At 34.3% G+C, this 22,570-nt stretch overlaps 1 long non-coding RNA gene across 1 annotated transcript in view; it reads right to left on the bottom strand.

Annotated features, from left to right (window-relative positions):
- The window catches only part of LOC141511086 (uncharacterized), a 34,234-nt gene extending 23,618 nt beyond the window's left edge, over positions 1 to 10,616 (bottom strand). The window contains exon 1 of the long non-coding RNA XR_012475262.1: positions 10,547 to 10,616. This is a non-coding gene — a long non-coding RNA (uncharacterized LOC141511086). The remainder of the gene's footprint in view (positions 1 to 10,546) is intronic.
- Positions 10,617 to 22,570: the final 11,954 nt, after the last annotated feature.

Raw genomic sequence — 22,570 nt, 5'->3', positions numbered from 1 at the left:
TTGGATATGTTGAATAACACTATTTTGCAATAATTCACAAGCTGTAATTCTTCCATCACCCACTTAACCAAACTTAATGTCTTTTTCAATAGTTTTAAAATGTATCTATTACAAATCTTCTGGAGCTGTGGGAACTTTGAGAAGGAGGACTCATAATCCCCCCTCTCCTTCTCTCATCTTCTGCCTCTGCTACTAGCTTCTGGGAGTTATAACCTGTAGAGGCTACTCATCAAAGCTAGTAACATTTCTAATTGCAATCCTTGTGGGAACAGAGCACAGACTGGGCAGCAATCTGAGGTCTTTGATAGTGCCATTATTTATTTTAATATTGGTCTATTTCTTAAATATTTAGGGTGTATAAACTGTGCTATTATTTTTATTAGGTTCCTCTATTTTTCAAAATAATGTTGATCAAGTTTTTCAGTGTTGTGCTCCTAAACTCATCTTTTTCATAAGCAATGTGTTTTTTTTTTAAAAAAAAGATTTTATTTATTTTGAATTTTACAGTTTTCCCCCAATCTTGGTTCCCTCCCTCACCCCCCACAGAAGACAGTCTGTTGGTCTTTACATTGTTTCCATGGGATACACTGATCTAAGTTGAATGTGATGAGAGAGAAATCATATCCTTAAGGAAGGAAAATAAAGTATAAGAGATAGCAAAATTACATAATAAGATAACTTTATTTTTTTCTAAATTACCGGTAATAGTCTTTGGTCTTTGTTCAAATTCCATGATTCTTTCTCTGGAGACAGATGGTATTCTCCATATCAGATACCCCCAGATTTTCCCTGATTGTTGTACTGATGGAATGAGCAAGTCCATCAAGGTTGATCATCACCCCCATGTTGCTGTTAGGGTGTCCAATGTTTTCCTGGTTCTGCTCATCTTGCTCAGCATCAGTTCATGCAAGTCCTTCAGGCTTCCCTGAATTCCCATCCCTCCTGGTTTCTATTCAAACAATAGTGTTTCAACAAATACATATATCACAGTTTATTAAGCCATTCCCCAATTAAAGGACATTCACTTAATTTCCAATTCTTTGCCACTACAAACAGGGCTGCTATGAATATTTTTATACAAGTGATATTTTTACCCTTTTTCATAATCTCTTCAGAGTATAGACTCAGTGGTATTGCTGGATCAAAGGGTATGCACATTTTTGTTGCCCTTTGTGCGTAATTCCAAATTGTTCTCCAGAAATAAAAGTTCACAGCTCCACCAACAATGTATTTGTGTCCCAGATTTCCCACATTCCTTTCAACATTGATCATTGCCCTTTCTGGTCATATTGGCCAGTCTGAGAGGTGTGAGGTGGTACCTCAGAAATGTTTTAATCTTCATTTCTCTAATAAGTAATGATCTAGAGCAATTTTTCATATGACTATGGATCACTTTGATTTCTTCATCTGGAAATTGCCTTTGCATATCCTCTGACCATTTGTCAGTTGGGGAATGGCTTGGTTTTTTTTTTTTGAAAATTTGACTCAGTTCTCTGTATATTTTAGAAACAAGTCCTTTGACAGAAATACTAATTGTAAAAATTGTTTCCCAATTTACTACTTTTCAAAAGAAAAGATCTTGGTTACAGTGGTTTTGTCTGTGCAAAAGCTTTTAAATTTATTGTAACCAAAATCATCTAGTTTGTTTTTAATGATGTTCTCTATCTCTTCCTTTGTCATTAACTGTTTCCCTTTCCATAGATCTGACAGATAAACTAATTCTTCATCTTCTAGTTTTTTATAATATTTGAAGCTAGACTCTTTGGGTTTATCAAACAGCAGATTACTATAATCATTTCCTGCTATTGCACCTAGTCTATTCCACTCATCAACCACTCAATTTTTTAGCCAATACCAGAGAGTTTTGATGACTGATACTTTATAATATAATTTTAGATCTGGTAAGATTAAGACACCTTCTTTTGTACTTTTTTCATCAAATCCCTGGAAATTCTTGACTTCTTATTTCTCCACATGAATTTACTTACAATTTTTTCTAACTGATTAAAGTAACTTTTTGGAATTTTGATTAGTAGGGCTAAGCAAGTAGTTTAGTTTTAGTTGAATTGTCATTTTTATTATATTAGCTTAACTGATCCATGAATAGTTGATGTTTGTCCAGTTATTTAAATCTGATTTTATTTGCGTGAGAAGTGTTTTGTAATTGTTTTCAAAAAGTTTTTGAGTCTGCCTTGGCAGGTATTTTATATTGTCTGAGGTTACTTTGAATGGTATTTCATTTTCTAGTTCTTCCTGCTGTATCTTGCTAATCATATATAGAAAAGTTGAGGATTTATGAGGGTTTATTTTATATCTTGCAGCTTTGCTAAAGTTGCTAATTATTTCTAGTAGTTTTTTGAGATGATTTCTTTTTGGGATTCTCTAGGTATACCATCATGTCATCAGCAAAGAGTGAGGGTTTTGTCCCTTCCCAATTCTAATTCCTTCAATTTCTTTTTTATTCTTTTTATTTCTAATACCATATTGATGAGTAGTGGTGATAATGGACATCCTTGTTTCACCCTTGATCTTATTGGAAATGCCTCTAGCCTATCCCCATTGAATATAATGCTTGTTGAGGGTTTCAGATTACTGCTGTTTAGTATTCTAAGAAATAATCATTTTATTCCTAAACTCACTAGTGTTTTTAGTAGGAATGGGTGCTATATTTTATCAAAAGATTTTTCAGCATCTATTGATATAATCATATGATTGCTGATAGGTTTGTTATTGATATAATTAATTATACTAACAGTTTTCCCAATACTGAACCAACCCTGCATTCCTGGGATAAATCCTGCTTGGTCATAGTGTATTATCCTAGTGATAACTTGTTTTAATCATTTTACTAAGATTCTATTTGAGATTTTTGCATCTATATTCATCAGGAAGATAGGCCTATAATTTTCTTTTTTCTGATTTAACTCTTCCTGGTTTAGGTATCATTACCATATTGGTATCATAGAAAGAGTTAGTCAGAGTTCCATCTTCACCTATTTTTCCAAAGAGTTTAAATAGAATTGGAACCAATTGTTCCTTAAATGTTTGATAGAATTCACTTGTGAATCCATCTGGCCCTGGAGATTTTTTCTTAGTTAGTTCAATAATGGCTTGTTGAATTTCTTTTTCTGAAATTTCTTTTTTAGATATTTAATTTCCTTTTCATTTAAACTGGGCACCTTATATTTTTGTAAATATTCATCCATTCCAATTAGATTCTGAAATTTATAGGCGTAGAGTTGGGCAAAATAATTCTGAATTATTTCTTCAATCTCCTCCTCATTGGTGGTGAGTTCACCTTTTTCATTTATTATACTAGCAATTTGGTTTTCTTCTTAATTTTTTTAAATCAAATTGACCAGAGATTTATTAATTTTATTTTTTTCATGAAACCAACTCTTGGCTTTATTTATTAGTTCAATAGTTTTCTTGCTTTCTATTTTTATTAATTTCTCCTTTAATTTTTAGAATTTCTAATTTGATATTTAATTGGGGGTTTTTAATTTGTTCTTTCTCTAATTTTTTAAGTTGCATATTTAGTTCATTGATTTCCTCTTTCTCTAATCTATTCAAGTAATCATTTAAAGATATAATAACCTCCTTGAGTGAATCCCATAGGTTTTGATATGTTATTTCATCATTGTCATTATTTAGGATTTAATAATTTAATCTTTCTATAATTTGTTGTTTGATCCACTCATTCTTTAAAATGAGGGTATTTAGTTTCCAATTAGTTCTGGGTCTATATCTCCCTGGCCCAATATTGCATATGATTTTTATTGCATTACGATCAGAGAAAGATGTATTCACTATTTCTGCCTTTCTACAATTGATCATTAGGTTTTTATGCCCTAGTACATGGTCAATTTTTGTGTAAGTGCCATGTACTGCAGAAAAAAAGTATATTCCTTTTTATCCTCAATTTCCTCCATTAATTTGTCATATCTAGGTTTTCTAACAATCTACCTCCTTAACTTCCTTCTTTTTTATTTTATGATTAGATTTATCTAAATTTGAGAGTGGGAGGCTGAGGTCACCCACTAGTAGAATTTTGCTGCCTATGTCTTCCTGTAGCTTCTTTAACTTCTCCTCTAAGAATTTAGATGCTATACCATTGGGTGCATGCATTATTTAGTATTGAAATTTCTTTATTGTCTATGGTACTATTTAGGAGGATATAGTTTCCTTCCTTATCTCTTTTAACTCTATCTATTTTTGCAGCAGCTTTGCCTGAGATAAGGATTGCTACCTCTACTTTTTTCACATTATATTCAAATATATATTTTGCTTCAATCTTTTACTTTTACTGTATATAGATCTCTGTGCTTTAAATGGTTTTTTTTGTAAGCCACTTGTTTCTTACTGCTATTTGTTTACTTTTTAAGGAATAGTTCATCCCATTCACATACATTCAAAGTTGTAATTACTAACTTTTTATTGCCCTCCATGCTATCTTATCTGTTTCCCCCCTTTTCCCCTTTATTCATATTCCCCAGTATTTTGTTCCTGAATACTGCCACCTTCAGTGTAATTGAGCTCCTATATCAATTCCCCTTCCCTTTCTTTCCCCCTTTCCCTTTCTTTCTTCCCTTCCATTAGTTCCCCTTTTTCTCCCCCTCCCCATCCCCTCTTCCCTTTTCCCCTTTTAATACTTAAAAGGTAAGATAAGTTTCTTAATTTAACTAAGTGTATGTAAGTTAACTTTAAGCCAAGTATGATAAGATGAAGATTCAGGTCACCTCCTTCCTTCTTCCCCTCTATTACAATAGGTCTTTTGTACCTCTTAATGTAATGAGATTTACAGCATTCAATCTCCTCCATTCTCCTGTCTCCTTACTGTCCCCCTTTTTAAGGAGGTATTGTTTTGAAATCACTCTGTCTGAGTCAACAGAAAAGTCATGAGTGTCCATTACTTTTGTCTAAGTATATTCTCTCTAATAGAGATACAGTTCTCAAGAGTTATGAGAATCTTTCTCCCAAGGTGGGACTAAATCCAGTTTCATCTTATTGGATAGCAGTTTTTTCTTTATCCTTTTGCTTTTACCTTTTCATGTGTTTCTTGAGCCTCCTGTTTGATTTCCAAATTTTCTATTTAGCTCTGGTCTTTTTTATCAGGAAATGTTGGAAGTCTCCCATTTCACTGAATGTTCATTTTTCCCCTGGAAGAGAAGGCTCAGCTTTGTCAGATAAAGGATTCTTGACCGCATTCCAAGCTCACTTGCTCTTCAGAATATCTCATTCCAGGTCCTTCAATCCCTTAATGTTGATGCAGCCAGGTCCTGTGTAATACTTACTGTGGCTCCTTGGTATTGAAATTCTTTCTTTCTGACTGCTTGCAGGATTTTATCTTTTATCTGATAGTTCTGGAATTTGGCCACAACATTCTTTGGTGTTTTCATTTTAGGATCTCTTTCTGGAGGGGAAGGATGCATTCTTTCAATAACTATTTTGCCCTCTGGTTCCATGATATCAGGTCAGTTTTCCATCACTAAATCCTATAATATTAAGTCCAGGCTTTTTTTCTCTTCAGTGTTTTCAGGAAGACTTATAATTCTCAGGTTATCCCTTCTTGATTTGTTCCCAAGGTCAGTGGTTTTGCTGATGAGGCATTTTACATTTTCTTCTATTTTTTCCATCTTTTGGTTTTGTTTAATGGATTCTTGTTGTCTCATGAAGTCATTAGTTTCTACTGACTCCATTCTTTTTTAAGAGAAGAATTTTCTTCATTTACCTTTTTCAACTCCTTTTCCAATTGGTCAATTCTATTTTTGAAGGAGTTTTCCATTTGCTTAATTGATGATCTGAGAGAATTATTTTCATTTTGTATTTGTCCAGTTGTATTTCCCAAGGATTTGTTTTCTTGTTGCACGATGTTAATTTTCTCTTGAGTTTCTTTTTCCCAGTTTTTCCAATTGATTTTTAAACTCCTTCCTGATTTCATCAAGGAAGTCTTTCTACACTGGAGATCAATCCATATTCTCCTCAGAAGTGCTAGATCTCTCTGGGTTAGAATCTATTTCTTCTAAGCATTTCTCCATGGGCCCCCCTTTTCAATGGCCTTTCTTCATTTTCCTAGGATCTTGTGTTTGGGGGGGTGGCTCTCAGAGTTTTGGTGTTGATGTCCCTGGAGGGTTTGTTCATTTGGCTTAGTAATTCCAACGACCAGCCAGTAGGGGAGTGCTGGTTGCTTTCTCTAGAGTGTTTGAGGCCCTTAGCAACAAGGTCTGAGTTGACCTTGAATAATGAACTCAGCTTTGGGGGAGGGAGTTAATCTCCCTTTCAGTTGAGTGAACTCTGCTGCCCACACCTGAGCTTGAGAGGGTGGGGGGGGCAGTGTGGTTACCATTTGTTCTGGGAAGAGGACACTGCTAAAAGTATGGAGCTCAGGTCCCTGGCCCTGCTGGTTGTTCTCCAGGCATGCCCTGAGACTCTGTGCTGGAATTCATCCTGCTGTCACTCCTCTTTCCCTGGCCAAAGATTCTGCCGTCAAAGTTGGTCCTCGCACACACCATTCACCAAAGCCTCTGTGACTGAGGCCAGTCCTCTAGCTTCACCCAGTTGCTGTCCCTGTGCTGGCCTTCTGCTTTCCACTTCTGGTTCATCCCGGGTCCCCTTGAGACAGACCTTGTTAGTAGGTGTTCTTCTCCTAGCTTCTCTTTCTGGGTTTTGTTGATTGAATTTATGTTAAGATGTTTCTTTTATGTTATTTTTGAGGGGAAATTGGGAGAACTTAGCACAGTGCCTCTCTTCTCTCCACCATCTTGGCCAAAAGTGTCAACCAATGTGGTTTTAATATTGAGATTTTGCCTAGCTTGGAAATTTCTAGGAATGCATAATTCAACTTATAGTAGAACTAATTATATAAGATAAACTGTATTGAATCAACAGAAGAAAGGCACTAGAATTTGAACATTTGTCCCTTTAAATTCAGAGCCAGTGGATTGACTGGTCTATATCATAGTTGAATGTCCATGAACACTTTGCTTCATAGCATCAATTCTGATAAACATATAAAACATATATTTGCCTTGTTATTCATATGATATTCTTCCTGTTAGAATGTAATATCCTTGAGAACAGGTATATATTTCATCACTAATACAGCACCTAGCATATTAGGCTTAATACATTTGTTGACTGGCTGACTAAATGTATAGAGCCTATTCAGTGCTCACAGTACTATTACTAGTCATGACTATGGTGAACTTGATGAAGACTGTTCCATAAAATAATTCCCATGTTTAACTACCCTTATTCCTCAGGAAAGTAATTTTCTCTATCAAGACAATTCATCCCAGTATAGTTTATGTTCAATTTTCAGTTTTACCTTTCTTAAAATTTTGTAAAGCTTGCATATATTTTCAGCATAAAAATCCTACATTGTCTAAAGACCACACAGAAATAGCATTCAATCATTTCCATGAATTTTTATTTGTTTCAAAAAAATGCAAGGTAGGAATTTGTTGTTAACTAACACAGGAAGATTAGGAGACACTGGGAATCTTACAAAATCATGTAGAGGGCTTTAATTAATAAGAATGTTTTTAAAAGCACATATGGATATTTTAGAAAATTTTAGAATAGAGAAAAAATACTAGGGAGAAAAGTACATTTACTTCCTTTTGCCTGATGTATAAATTTACAAATAGATTTACATATGCACTATTTCTTTTCTAATTCTTATTTTATTAATGTGTCTGCTTATAAAACCTTACATGGAAAAGATTATAAACAAGACATTTCTTTCCAAAGAAAGTACTGTTTTGCCAAGTAATAATCTGATTTCTTACATATGAAATTTATGTTAGTAGATTTTTTCCTGAGCCATCCAAAGGACTTTAGCATTCAGATTAGGGCATTAAAATTCATTTAATCAGTCTACAAACATTTATTAATCATACACTAAGTCCAAGATATATGTTATGTTCTGAACCTACAACTATAAAAAATGAAATAATTTTTTCTCTTGAGCCGTTTATATTTTAATAGAAAAAAGTCAATATGAAGTCTATAAAGTTTCTTGTATCTAAAAGTCCTTTGATAGCAACCATTCATCAGTTTCTCATTTAACCATAAATGTATGAATTGCACAATATTTCTCAAAACTAAAGTATGGCAATGATTATATTTCTTTGCAGGTCACTACACAAGGAATCCATTTTCTTTGAAACTATTACTTGCTGGAATCCCTTAAGTCTAAACTTAAGAATAATTCCTTCCAGTTTTTGATTCATCTGTGATCTTAACATGAGTTCTCCCCTCTGCAATGCAGATGGCAACTTATTTATATTTTCCCATTTTGGGCAAATATTGTCTATATCATCCCATACATCTGACCTTGAAACTTCAATCAGTGTTCCTCTAGGCCTTCTATCAGTGGATTATCCAGGGCATCCACAAGTTATCTCTTACTCTTAATTTGTGCCTGGACCATAATTTCCCCCCCATATATTTCATTAGCGTTCTTTATAACTTTCCTCTACAATCTTCTTTGTATTGCTTTTCTGTCTGTTTACACCACAATGAACATTTGTCCAACCTATAACCATAATTATAGTTTCTTAATCAGAACACTGAGAGGCAACACTACAGAGTATGAGAGCCAGCCTTCTAGTTAGGAAGACCTGGGTTCAAAGTCTTCCTTTAAAACACACACACACACACACACACACACACACACACGCGCACACACACACACACACGCGCACACACACACACACACACACTCTCATACACACACACATGCACGTACACACACATGCACTCTCTCATGCACACACACATGCACACGTATTCTGCGTGCGTGTGTGTGTGTGTGTGTGTGCATGTAAGTGAAATTTGGTATATGTACCAAGAAATTCATTTCATCTCTCAGTTCCCAGGTATCTTTCTAAAAGTTCAAATTACAGATGAATTACTATCAACAATGGTAATTCCTCACATAGATTCAATCACAAATCTCTATTCTTCTTTCAAAAGGAAAATAATCCTATAGCCAAGTCCTCATCAGGTGGTATGGAATTCCATCATGGATTGGAAGTGACACATGGGTTCTTTTCTATCTCAGTAGAGCATAAACCTCCAATTTATTATTAGCTAAAATCTAATATTTCCCTTTTCAGAGGACCATGTTCAGAAATGCTTGTTTTGAGGTTGGTTGGCTATGGAGTGGTGATATTTTTGGCTAAAGAAACTGTCAAAGATAGAATACCATATTAAGAATCAGGGAGATGGTTTCACAATCTGCTTCTGGCACTAGCCATATGACCGTAAAATGAGGTTAACTGGACTTGAAGACTATTGAGGTCCCAAATGTACTAATGATCAAAATGAAGATCATATGGCAGTAAAAAGAATATCTACATCAATTACATTTTGTTCTTTAAAATAAATGATCCCTTACCATCTTGTAACTTCAGGTATTTTGTGGCATATTTTGGAATTCAAATGAAACTATAAGTTATTTGAAGATATTGATTCTCCCTAACATTTCCTGGGTTCCCCTACCACTTTGTGATTCTATGGTCCATTAAATTCTAAGTTCTCAATAAATGACTGTTGAATTGAATTGACAACAGCAATGATTATACATTTTGAACCAATTACTTAAGCCCTTTGTGATTCACTGAAATTTTAGGGGAATGGAATGAAAAGAGCCTCAATGTTAAAATAAAACACTGAATTTTTTACCATGCAGATCAGTATGCATTTCTTATGGGAATCAGAATCTTGATTCCATTCATTTTAATTTCAATTTGGAACAAAGTGAAGAAAGTTACATACCAAACTGGCATACCTTATGACCCAGTACTGTACTAATATGACCCAGTATGTACTAATACTAATTCTAAAAAAAGTGTCAACAGTGTATTTATATGTATTTATGCACTCTCATACAAAATATTGGAGGACAAAGAAATTATAAAAATAAATGTAATGAGATATTGTGTCATAAGAAATGATGAATTGGACAATTTCAGAGGAAACTTCAATAATCTCTATAAACTTATGTAAAATAAATTGAATAGAGCTAGAACAATTAATACAATAGCAACAGCATTATAGAATAAAACAATTTGGAAAGACTTTAAAACTTTAAACAGCATAATAATTAACCATGAATAAAAAAAAACCTGAAAAAGATGAACTTTAATTCATAAATGTGTTTTAATAAGTATAAATATATTCATATTATTTATATATTAGATTTTTATAAATATACATATAAAATTGAGACATATTTAGAGTGGCTAATATGGAAATGTTTTTCAGGATTATGTAGTTATTTACTAAAGGCTTTTTCTTTTATTTGCTGTTTAAAACTTTCTTCAATGCAGAACATGGTGGACATGATAAAACGTTTTTTATTTGAAAAATAAAAATAGAGCTATTTTGAAACTTGTTATCTAGTTTATTCAACAGTTACTATAATCTGAAGGAAGGGGGGAAAGTTTGCTATTGGTCATGAGTGAACTATGTAGAGTGGCCCTTTTTCTCATTATCCCATCAGATCTCTTGTGGTTATTATAATGTATAATCCACTTACCTTGGTAATTGCTTAACAGAACTCAAAAGGATTCTTTTTCAGTAGTTCCACCTATTTCCTTAGGGAAGTCTGGAAGCAGAATAATGACTTTTAGAGGCAAAAAGAAGAAGAGAATTTTACTTTGTCTTGTTGCCATAGGAACACAGTTACTTGCATGGAGTGAAGCTCTCTACTTCAAGGATCTGTGAATTTATTGACAAAAGAATTTTCATAGCTGCTATGGTTGGAAAATGTGTTTTCCTATGGTTATTCTGATAAAGAGCTTCCCTGAACTTAACTCATTCTGTTCTCAGTCCATAGACATATAGGCTATTGTTGGGTCTCTCTCTTTCTAACTCAGGAGAAACTCCCATTTTTCTGAGATAGTCTGGGTAAAGCCAGGATTACTTCCAGATTATAATGAGGCATTGAAAAAAATATCAGATGGCAGCTAAAATAACATTAAAAAGGGGGCAATATGGTTTTATGGAAATAGCCCTGGATTTGGAATGAAGTTTTGAATTCTAATTCCACCTTGTTGATTGCAAACCATATATCATTAGGCTAATCATTTCACTACACAGGGAGTGTTTCTAAGCCTCATTCAAACTTGAACATTCTTTGCTTGTATTTCTGATCATGAGATTATGGCTCATCTTGCCCCCCACATCAATTCCCCTGCTATCTCCTCACCATGCCAGTCCCTTCTCCCCACACAATCTTTCTAGCTCTTGATGTGTTGCCTTCCCTTCTTAGAATAAGGGTTTCTTGAAGCCAGAGACTAGTTATCTATATTTTTATTGCCAGTGTTAGCCCAAAGTCTGAAACATTTGTTGTCATTGTCTAGTCGTTTAATCATGTCCAACACTTCACGAATCATATTGTCCAAGTCGATTTTTCTTGGTAAAGATACTGGAGTGGTTTGCCATTTTCTTCTCTAGTTGATTCAGGCAAATAGAGTTTAAGGGACTTGCTCAGGTTCACAAAGCTGGCATCTGAAGTTGGGTGTGAACAAAGGTTCATGCTCAGCACTTGCTCTGAGCTAACTAGTTGCCTCATCTAACACATAGAGAAAACACTTAATAAGTGCTTACACAATATCTCCCTGTCTTTCTGTCTCTGTGTCTGCTAGGATGCCTGACTGTCTTTCTAATTGTCTGTCTATCTTTAAAGACATATATCATGTTGCCCCTAAGTAATTGTTCCTGTAAGCTAAAAATATCCCTAGTTCCTTCAAATTGATTATGATATTACATGATCTCAATGTTTTTCACCATCCACGTCACCTTCTTCTGGATGTTCTTTATTTTATCAATGCCCTTCCTAAATTATGAAGTACAGAACTAAGTACAATATTTTAAGTGTGATCTGAAAGGATAATGTAAAACAAGACTATCATCTCTCTAGGCTTGAATTCTATCTTATCCATACAATTTAACGTTTCATTATTATTATTATTTTGCTTTCTTGTCACAAACTTGACTCATGGTAAACATGCATTCTACTAAAACACCCAGATGTTTTTCAGGTGTATCCATAGTTAGTCATGCTTCTCTCTTCTTATAGTTGTGAAGATGATTATTTTAATTAAGGGTAAGATTTTACTTATACCATTTAGATTAATCTTTTTTTGCAAGGCAAATGGGGTTAAGTGGCTTGCCCAAGGCCACACAGCTAGGTAATTATTAAGTGTCTGAGACTGGATTTGAACCCAGGTACTCCTGACTCCAAGGCCAGTGCTTTATTCACTACGCCACCTAGCCGCCCCTTCTTTTTTGTTGTTATTCCAAATTCTAGCCTGTAATTCAATGGTGATGCAAAATTATCCAGTGAAGGGGGGCAACTAGGTGGCTCCAGGGCACATAGAGCACCTGCCGTGGAGTCAGAAGGACCTGAGGTCAAATCTAGCCTCAGATGTTTAATAATTGCCTAGCTGCATGACCTTGGGCAAATCACTTAAACCCATTGCCTTAAATAAATTAAAAAAATATCCAGTGAATATCCCTGTTTTTGAGTCAGTTAACTTGAATTCAAATCCTGGCTTTGCCCTTTCTAACATGATTGTAGTCAAATCATGTGACTTTCTAAGACCTAAATGACTTCTAAGGTTGCTTCTAGTTCTAATTCAGTGAGCCTTATTATCTGGACAAGTTTTGTGTCCTATGAGAATTTAATAAGCATCAAATAAGATCATCCATGCCTTTTGTCCAGTTCATTGATGACAATTTTAAAATAGCACAAGGCAAAGGGAGATCCTTGGGCTACTCTACAAGAGACCCGCTTTGTTGAAATCAAGGTGTTAATGATTACTCCTGATTTAGTCACTAAACCACTTCTGAATCTACCTCACTTGAATTAACATTTATCTCCCATTTCTCTTTATTAAACCCTTTGTTAAAATACAGATAAAATAAATCTATTAATCTACTGATCTAAAAGAAAACGTGATTAGTCTTGTCAAATAGCATGATCTATTATTACTAAAGTGTTCTAGTTCTTTGTAGATAATCTCTCCTTTTCTAGATGTTTACTAATTATACTTTCAATAACCTATTGTAAAATTATTCTAACAATTAAAACTATCTTTTTATTTTTAAAAAGGCAGAATATTATTCCTTTGTTAGAACTAAGCACTTTGATTTTCTAGAATGCTTCAAGGATCACTGACAAAAATTCAAGTCACCTTATCTATTTCTTTTGGGACCTTGGGATGTGGTTCATCTGGGCTTGGTATTATCTCCTTATTACCAGAAATTTTATAATGAAGACAAAAAAAATCTCAAAAAGTGTCTTGAGACTCTTGGTGTGTTGGAAGTCTTTTCTGACTGCTACCACAAACTGCTGAGACCATCTGGAGACTTAAGAGCAAATTCCGACCTTTTTCTGGCTCCCAGCACACACTTAGTAAGCCCTTTCCACTTTTACTAAGCAAGACTGTCTCCTGATTCATTTGATTCATTTGATCTAAATGTTTACCTGGAGATGTTTAATAGATAATTATTTATTGATTGATCTATTTTTAAAGTATTCAGAGCCCTCAGACATGATGGTGATTCGCCTTACGTAGTTATGATCCTCATCCCCTCTTTTATCGACCTTTTGATCTCTTACTTTTTTTTAATTCTGAATTTATGAAAAAGAAAGCATGTCTACAACATAGAATAAAAAAGGTGATTGTATATGAAACTGTCAATTTATATTATAACTTGCTATTCTTTTTAAATATATATTAGTTACCATCAAACTTTCTTTTTTTCTTTTATTCTTCTTTCCCACCCCTACCCTCCACCTTGAGATGACTACCATTGTCACAAATGTGTATATGCATATCTATGTATGTATATATATATATATATGTATGTATATATATACATACATATATATATATATATATATATATATATATATATATATATATATAAACTTATTCCAAAAATACTTCCATTAAGTAGTCCTTTTTCTAGATGCAGATAACTTTTTCTTCAGGGTCCTTGGTAGTTAATTTGGGCATTTATAATTGTCAAAATGATTTAGTTGCTCAAAGTTGTTTTTGAAACAATATTGCTGTTACTGTGCACAATGTTCTCTTGGTTTTGTTTAATTTGCTCTTCAGTATTTTGTACAAGTTCATTCATGTTTTTCTAAGATCATTGAACTCCTCATTTCTTATCACTCAGTAGCATTCCATCATGCTAATACACCACAACTCATTCAATGATTCCTCAATTTGATCTTTTATTTTTTGTCCAGTATCCATTCATGATGCCTTTCAGTCTACTAAACATACTAGTTTACTCCTCTCTTGTTCCTGCTCCTTTTTGCCTGCTTTATTTGTGAATGAAACAGTGACTTTGAAGAGACAGACATGTGAATATCTATTATATAAAGAAGATTGTTTGGTGAACTCCAGTATTCTAGAATTGCATTTTTTTAAAAATTCCTGTCATGGGATTCTAGCATTTTGGAGCAGCTTCCTCAATCTGAAGAGGTATAATAACTTTCTTTTTAAATATAGAACTAGATTTAGCTCGATTACTTTTTGTAATCGATTTTTTTTTGCTTAAACTCAAGCAACACTACAAAGTGTCAACATTGTTCTAATTGTGTTTCTTCTGAGACAAAAAGGGAAGGAATATACTTTTTGTAATCTATTTTTTTTCTTAAACTCAAGCAACACTACAAAGTGTCAACATTGTTCTAATTGTGTTTCTTCTGAGACAAAAAGGGAAGGAATATAAGTATCGAAATGGAAAGAGATCTTAATTATCTATTCTAATGGCAGGAAGCAATGGTGCCAACAATCAGGGAGGGTATTCCGGAAAGTATTTATGTCTTTCTCTTAAATGGATCTGATAACTATTTTTGGTAGCAAATTTACTTTCCTAATTACATTTCACTCAGACATATGTTGCAATTAGTTTGCATTCTTTGAGTACATAACAAACATCAGTGGTGAGAGGCTAACCAGAAGCCAGTCAGCCAGGCATCATCAATTTTAGTAATGTGCAGATGAATAATCAGAAGATAACCGTGGTTCAGTAAACTATTTTGATGCTTGTATTTGATGCAGATCTCTTCTGAATAGGTATTAGTAAGCATACACTTACTCTTACTTAGTAATGGAGTATTAGTCCTTAGTATACTTACCCTTTTGTCACTCCTATTCTCACTGTTCTTGTGTATGTTTTTATAGAATATATATATATATTTATAGCTATGAAGTATGTTCACATTATATCTCACAAAGATGTATGATCCAATTTATTATTATCTAGTAGACATGAAAGATGTATTTTGGATGAAGAGAATAGGGTGAATTATTTTCAGTTATATATATAGAAAGGCATTAATGATAAAAATGGCTTGCAAAAGTTTAATGAAAAATGGACTCATAAAAGTTTTTATTGTTTGGACAAATCCCTTAGCTTTTAGAAATGAATAACAGCTGGTGCTTTACCCAAGGTACTTTGTAATCTTTTTTGCACATGTTTAATTTACTCATGTCCACATATCATTCTTTCATCAATGCCAGCTTTTCCTTATTAGTCATTTTTCCTAATGTACACAGTTTGTTTTAAAAACTCTGCCATCCAATTGTAGAGTGCCAAAAAAGGACTTTAACAACACTTTTTTAGTGGCCTTCTTGTTTTCCACAGCCATCTCTAGGTTCTTATATTTATCTTGCTTTATTTTTGAAGTTCCTATAATTTATCATGAACATTTGAAGTTTTTGCTTCCCACCTATGTCAGACAAGGGATTTAATTTTTTTCCATGTTTGTTTTACTTAAATAAAATAATATATAACTACATGACTTTTCTTTTTATTTTCTCTGTCAAGGAGAATGGCCTTTTTACTAATAAGGAGTTAATGTCTCAAATAAGTAGAAAGCTAGTAAAAGGGAACACTTCTCTACCCCATGTAGATACATCTAGACTGTATATCCTAGGATACTAGAAAAGCTGATTGATGTTATTGGTGAGCTATTATTTGTGATCCTTTAAAGATTGTGGAGAATTGGGGTGGTGAGACAGGAATAGAGAAGGTCAACTGTTGTAATTTTCAAGAAAGGAAGAGGATAAACATTGAAACTAGCTTTGGAAATTTATCAATCAATGGACATTTATTAAATATCTACTAAGTGCTGGACACTCTGCCAAGCACTGAGAGATACAAAAAATAGACTAAAAGATAATCCCTGACCTCATGGATCCAAAGTGGGATCCAAAGTCAATTCTATTTCTACCAAATCTTTTGTATGTTCTTGCTCAGTTATTTTTTGACTTGTGACCTCATTTGGGGCATTCTTGGCAAAGATGCTGAAGTGGGTTTGCCATTTCCTTCTCTGGCTATTTTAATGGATGGGGAAACTAAGCCAAATAGATTTAAGTGACTTGCTTAGAGTCACAAAGTTAGTAAGAGTTTGAGGTCAGATTTGAATTCAGGAAGATGAGTCTTTCTGACTCCAGACTTGGTGCTCCTATACACTATGCCACTTAGCTGCCTACCAAATCATACAATTTTGCAATCCATCATTATTCCTAGTTCTGCTTAGTTTAGTTAACTTTAGTTGCTTCAAGGACAGGGACAGATTCTGTGATCATTTATAATGGCTACTTTATTAAGATATATTAAAACGTTCCATAACTGAGAAAGCAAGAAAAATTCACTCAAGCTATTCTCAATTTTATTCTCTTATTATGGAGATAAGACATGCATAGATACAAAATAAATAACAAATAATTTAAATAACAGTTAAGGATAGAAAAGCACAATGTCATAAAAGATAAATTACTTAAGAAAAAAGGAATAGGAACAGGATCTATGATTTCAATAATATAGAAAATTACATGTGGAAATTCCCTCCCTAAATGCAGATTAGTTCCTTCTTTGAAACTTATGATCAAGAGAATTACCTGAACCACCAAGAAGTTAAGTTGCTTGCTTAGGGTCACAGAGCCAGTATACCATATTTCCCCATGTATAAGATGTATTTCAAATTTTATTCATCATGAAATTCAAGGGCCTCCTGCTCATAGCTTTTGAGCAAGTCTGGTGCATGTACACATGCTCAGTCCATTCTGTTTCATAAACCTGAAGCACCCATTGTGTCCTCCTTGGAAATCAGAAACTTCTTTTTTTATTAATAATTCTTCTTGCCTCATCTGAACCATCTTTGTGTACACAGAAGTTCCATTTGCTCTTTGCTCTTCAATCCATCTCTTCAATTCCCTCTCTAAATCAGGCCATTTTGATGACTTGTCTTTCATGACGGGGCATGTTCAATAGGGTTTCTTCTTGTAGTTAGTCTTGGATTGTTTTCTCAGTTGGAGGAGGAATAAACCTACATTCAGCAGCATGATTTCCATTCACTTTTGCAAACTGGATCACTCTTAACTTGAATTCAGCACTGGACAAAAATCTTGTCTGAGCCATTTCTGGGCAGGATGTGGCAAAATGTAACCTAATATACTGGTAACAAATGCAAAACAATGAGCACAAAGACAACACGCGTGAAAGAGTGTGAAATGCAAGTAAAAACATCTACAACCACTGTATAAGACTCTCCTAGTTTTTTAGAATGCAAATTTTTCAAAAAAAGGTGCCTCTTATACATAGGGAATATGTTAGATTAGGGACAGGTGAACTCAGAACTTTTTGTCTTTGTGTCTTCTGTGGTAACATGTTCTCTCTTAATGAATAATGCAGATAATTTTGTAGTAGCATAGAAGAATCATCACCTTAGTTCAGAGTTATGTGTTATGATGGGCATCAAGAAAGTGTTTAAAGGGTGAGGGGGGGGGTTTGGGGTTTGAATTGTATCTAAGAAAGTTTTTGGGTAAGTAAAGGGTATTCCAGGCGATAGTGAACAAACCTGAGAATACTTACGTTGTTTTAGGGGATAATGACTAATGTTATCAAATGAAAGTTAGAATTTTAAATTAACTAGGGTTTAGACTTCTATAAATAAAACCAGAAATTGAGTTATTGCTAAGATTAGAAAAACTGAACTGAAAGGTTTAAATATTGAAAGAGGTGAAATTTCTTATGAATTACACTGAAAATTATTAGAAAAGTCAGAATAGTCAAATGATATTTAGATATTTAGATATTTCTACAATCACCTTCATTGTACTTTTTTTTTGTTTCTTAATAAAGAAAAGACAGGGTGGCTAGGTGGCATAGTGGATAAAGCACTGGCCCTGGAGTCAGGAGTACCTGGGTTCAAATCTGCTCTCAGACACTTAATAATCACCTAGCTGTGTGGCCTTGGGCAAGCCACTTAACCCTGTTTGCCTTGCAAAAACCAAAAAAAAAATAGGGAAAAGACATCTCTTAAAACTACTATGTCTAAAATTAATACTTTTCTGAAAATTAAAGTGGGTCACCATCTTTGATATGTACTGGGGTAGGGAAGAGTGGGGAGTTTAGAGTTAGGAAGAACTAAACTCAAATAAGACCACAGTCTTTCCTAGCTGTATAACCCTGATTAAGTCAGTGTCTCCAACTGTAGAATAGGGGATAATAATAGTACCCACCTCTCAGGGTTTTTGTAAGGATCTAATGTGATAATATTTGTAAAGAATTTAACATAGGGCATTTATAAGGGATGCCCTTTCACTTTCCTTCCCAGTAGATATAACATTTAATCTCTTAGGGTTCTTGACAATTCTCACAAGTTCTCACAATCTCCCATAATGGAGAAAATTTCCCATTAGAGATTCTCTAAAACAGTAAAACAAAATAATTAGATGAATTATTTTTTAAAATTATATTTAAATACCTTTGCATATATGGGATGATTAGACAAATTTTATCAGGAAAAAAGAAATGGTTGATTATTTTTTTTTCTTCTCTCTTGTAAAAGAAAACTGTATTACTAAAGGGCAGTAGTCAGATCTTTGAACTGCATCATTGGCTACCACAGCTCAAAACCACAATGTTTTCTGCGTAAGCTGTTTTATCACACCACAGTTACATCTAAACTTAGTGTAAATGCTAACATAGGTAAGGTTTCTATGTGTGAACTTGGCAGACTGTTGATATAGCTACCATTAGTTAGTACTTTCATAAGCCAGAGAGGTTCATTGAAAAATGTTATTGAATCTTGATCTTTTTTTTTTTTTTTAATAAGAAAGAACCAGTGAAGAGCCAAGGATTAATTTTCAGGAATAGCTGCTTAACAGAACTTCAGAAAATGAGAAAGGTAACTTTTAGCACATGCAGCTAGAAGAGCCCCTGAAATCTGTCAAAATCATAGAACCTGAAGTTGGAGGGGAGCAGAGAACCCTTTTGACTCTCTTCTCAAAGATAGCATTAATGAAATATCAGCATGAGGTATCAGGGATACCTATAAACCTTTGACTCTTTCCATTTCTTGAGTTCTGAAGTAACCAAATTTTCCTGCTTCTGTATTAAAGAAGCAAAGTATGAAATTGATAAGACTATGATAAACTGTTAGTTCATTATTTTATGGTTAAAAACTGAACTCCCTAACCAAGAGCACTTATGTTGGGCTTATCTTGTAAAAGAACTATATATTTTCATACACCCCTGCCCCCCCCGGGGAGATTACACACTTTATACTCTTATTATGAACTTAGAAGAAGACTCCTTAAAATCCAATCAACTGGGGCAGCTAGGTGGCATAGTGGATAAAGCACTGGCCCTGGAGTCAGGAGTACCGGGGTTCAAATCTGACCTCAGACACTTAATAATTACCTAGTTGTGTGGCCTTGGGCAAGCCACTTAACCCCATTTGCCTTGCAAAACCCTTAAAAAAAGTGAATTAAAAAAATCCAATCAACTTACTTATTTTTTTTCCTTTCCTTACTCCTCTACACCCAAGACTCCACAGACAGAGCATTTGGGAAATCAGAGGGCCTGGGTTTGAATTCCTTGCTTGGTTGACTTATTTACTCCCTGTGTAACAAGCTTCAGACTATCCTCTCAAATGATGTGAACAATATTCATAAAGTTAGACAGTGGAATGAATATAGGTGGTTTGGAGTACCAATGAAGTTGACTTTGGAGGGCATGATAATTTTCTTTGTTTTTGTTGCTGTTCAATCATGTCCAGGTCTTCATGACCCCATTTAGGGTTTTCTTGGTAAAGATACTGGAGTAGTTATCCATTTCCTTCTCCAATTCATTTTATAGATGAAGAAACTGAGTCAAACAAGGCTCAATGACTTGCCTAGGGTCACACAACTAGAAAGTATTTAAGGCTAGATTTGAACTCAGACCTTCATGACTCTTAAAGAGAGGTCTTTGATCTACTGCATACTTAGCAACCCAATGCTCTTTTATATGATGTTATATTAAATATGGAGTTCTCCTGTAGTTAAACATGGGTAATGTGGTAATGTTTTGGGAGCCTCTCTTTTCTTAGGTTTTTTTTCCCTCTCTCCTCTCTCTCTCTCTCTCTCTCTCTCTCTCTCTCTCTCTCTCTCTCTCTCTCTCCTATTACTTTATACTTTTCATTTTATTTTTTCCTCTTGCCTTTTTATGTTTTGCTTTCTTCTTCCTTCATTTGCTCTCCTTTTCACATGACCACCAAAATTTTTTACACTTAAAAATGATTATAGGGGCAGCTAGGTGGTGCAGTGGATACAGCACTAGCCCTGGAGTCAGGAGGACCTGAGTTCAAATCTGGCCTCAGACACTTAATAATTACCTAGCTGTGTGGCCTTGGGCAAGCCACCTAACCTCATTTACCTTGCAAAAAACCTAAAAAAAGATTATATTAAAATTTGAAAGTGGCAAAGATTCAATCCTATCTAACAAGTACTTGTCAATAAATACTTATTAGATATAAAGATAATCATGATGCAGTCCCTGTTCTCAAGGACTAATATTCTATATGGGAAGCAATATTTACAAAAGAAGCATATATATATGAAATTATTCGGGGTAACAGGGGTAGAGGTGAGAGTATTTGCAGTTGGGGAGTCGGAATCAGGATGGGTTTCATATTAAAGGTTGAAGTTGACATATTCTATTTCTATATGACATTGTACAAATCTCATAACTACTTTAATTCCATTTTCTACCATGTAAAATGAGAAAAATAAGTTGGCATTGAAAAATTTTTATATTAACGATTCTCTAGTTTTATACTTCCAAATATCATAACATTGAAAATTACTGTAAATATTGTAACCAAAAGATTTCCAAACTTCAGCATTTTTATCCAACTTTATCAGTATTCTTTGTGATATAGGAGAAGATTAATAAGAACGTTAGATCCAAATCAACAGCCCTCAGGATAATTGAGTGAGTGAGACCTTGCCAGACCAAACAGGTGTGTTGGGCAGGACAACATCTCCCATCTGGTAGTCTTGCTAAGGTTTGCCAAGTGGTCTAGACAACACATCTGGCAATTCCTGTTAAAAAAGACATCATTACTGGAACTTGAACTCCAACTCTTCAATAATTACACTTTCCCACCAAGGATAAGAAATGACAGTATTTTTCATCAGTATGAAATAGTTCATAGTACTAGTAACTAAGAGCAGCTGTGTTAACAAACCTTCATATTAAGATCCTGTGCATAATAACCCTTTAAATTTGGGAAGTGGGCTATATTCCCACTGAATAAAATGCACGCCAAGTAATCAGCATGATGTAGTGGAAAGAATAACAGCCCCAAATCCAGGAAGCCTGGATTCTAATCCATGCTCTACCTATAACCAACTAGTTCTATTGCTTTGGGTGAATCTAAATTCACCTCTGGGGAAGATAGATGGCACAACGAATAGCATTCCAGTCCTGTAAGTCAGGAGGACCTGAATTCAAAGAAGATTTCAGACAATTACTAGTTGTGTGATCCTGAGCAAGTCACTCTCTCTGTCTCAGTTTCCTCAATTGTAAAATGTTGATGATGATGATATGAGTTACCTCACAGGTTATTGCGAGAATCAAATGGGGGTAGTACTTGTAAAATGTTTGGCATATACTTAATTACTACTTGTTCCTGTCTTCTCCCCAAGGAACCTGCTTCTGATCTCCATGAATTAGGTAGAAATTCAGTAGATGAAGAGAGGGAGAGAAGACACTTCCAACACAGAATGGAGGTTTTATGAGGTCAGAGAGATCAGTTTGACTGAAGCTTGTGAAAGGCCTTGAATTACAGGCAAAAGAGTTTTATCTGCTGTTAAGAGGAATTGAAAATACTGAGTGTAGGAATATCTGAGATAGTGTTATTGTTTCCAAGTACATAAGATTTTTTTTAAATAGGTGAGAGAAATTATAATTTTATTTATTATATTCTAACATTTGGTGGCAAACTCATTTTGAAGGAGTGATTTCCTAGTGTGAACACTAGGGAAAAGAAAAGAAAAGAAAAAAGACTGTTTATAAAATTTATGTATCAGACTGATTTATTAAAGGAAGACCTCAGAAGACCCAGGAAGGCATGTTATAAGTTATGGGGTCTAAATGTCCTGGTGAACCTCCCTTAGGATTTGGGTAATATGTAATATAAGTTCTTCTGGTGGGATGCAAGTGAGTTTATTTTATAGGAAGAGTTTGATTTCTTAAATAT

This window comes from Macrotis lagotis, chromosome 2 (assembly GCF_037893015.1).
Source record: "Macrotis lagotis isolate mMagLag1 chromosome 2, bilby.v1.9.chrom.fasta, whole genome shotgun sequence".
Classification (NCBI taxonomy): domain Eukaryota; kingdom Metazoa; phylum Chordata; class Mammalia; order Peramelemorphia; family Peramelidae; genus Macrotis; species Macrotis lagotis.
The sequence above is the reverse complement of the archived record's forward strand: the minus strand, read 5'-3'. Positions and strand labels throughout refer to the sequence as shown.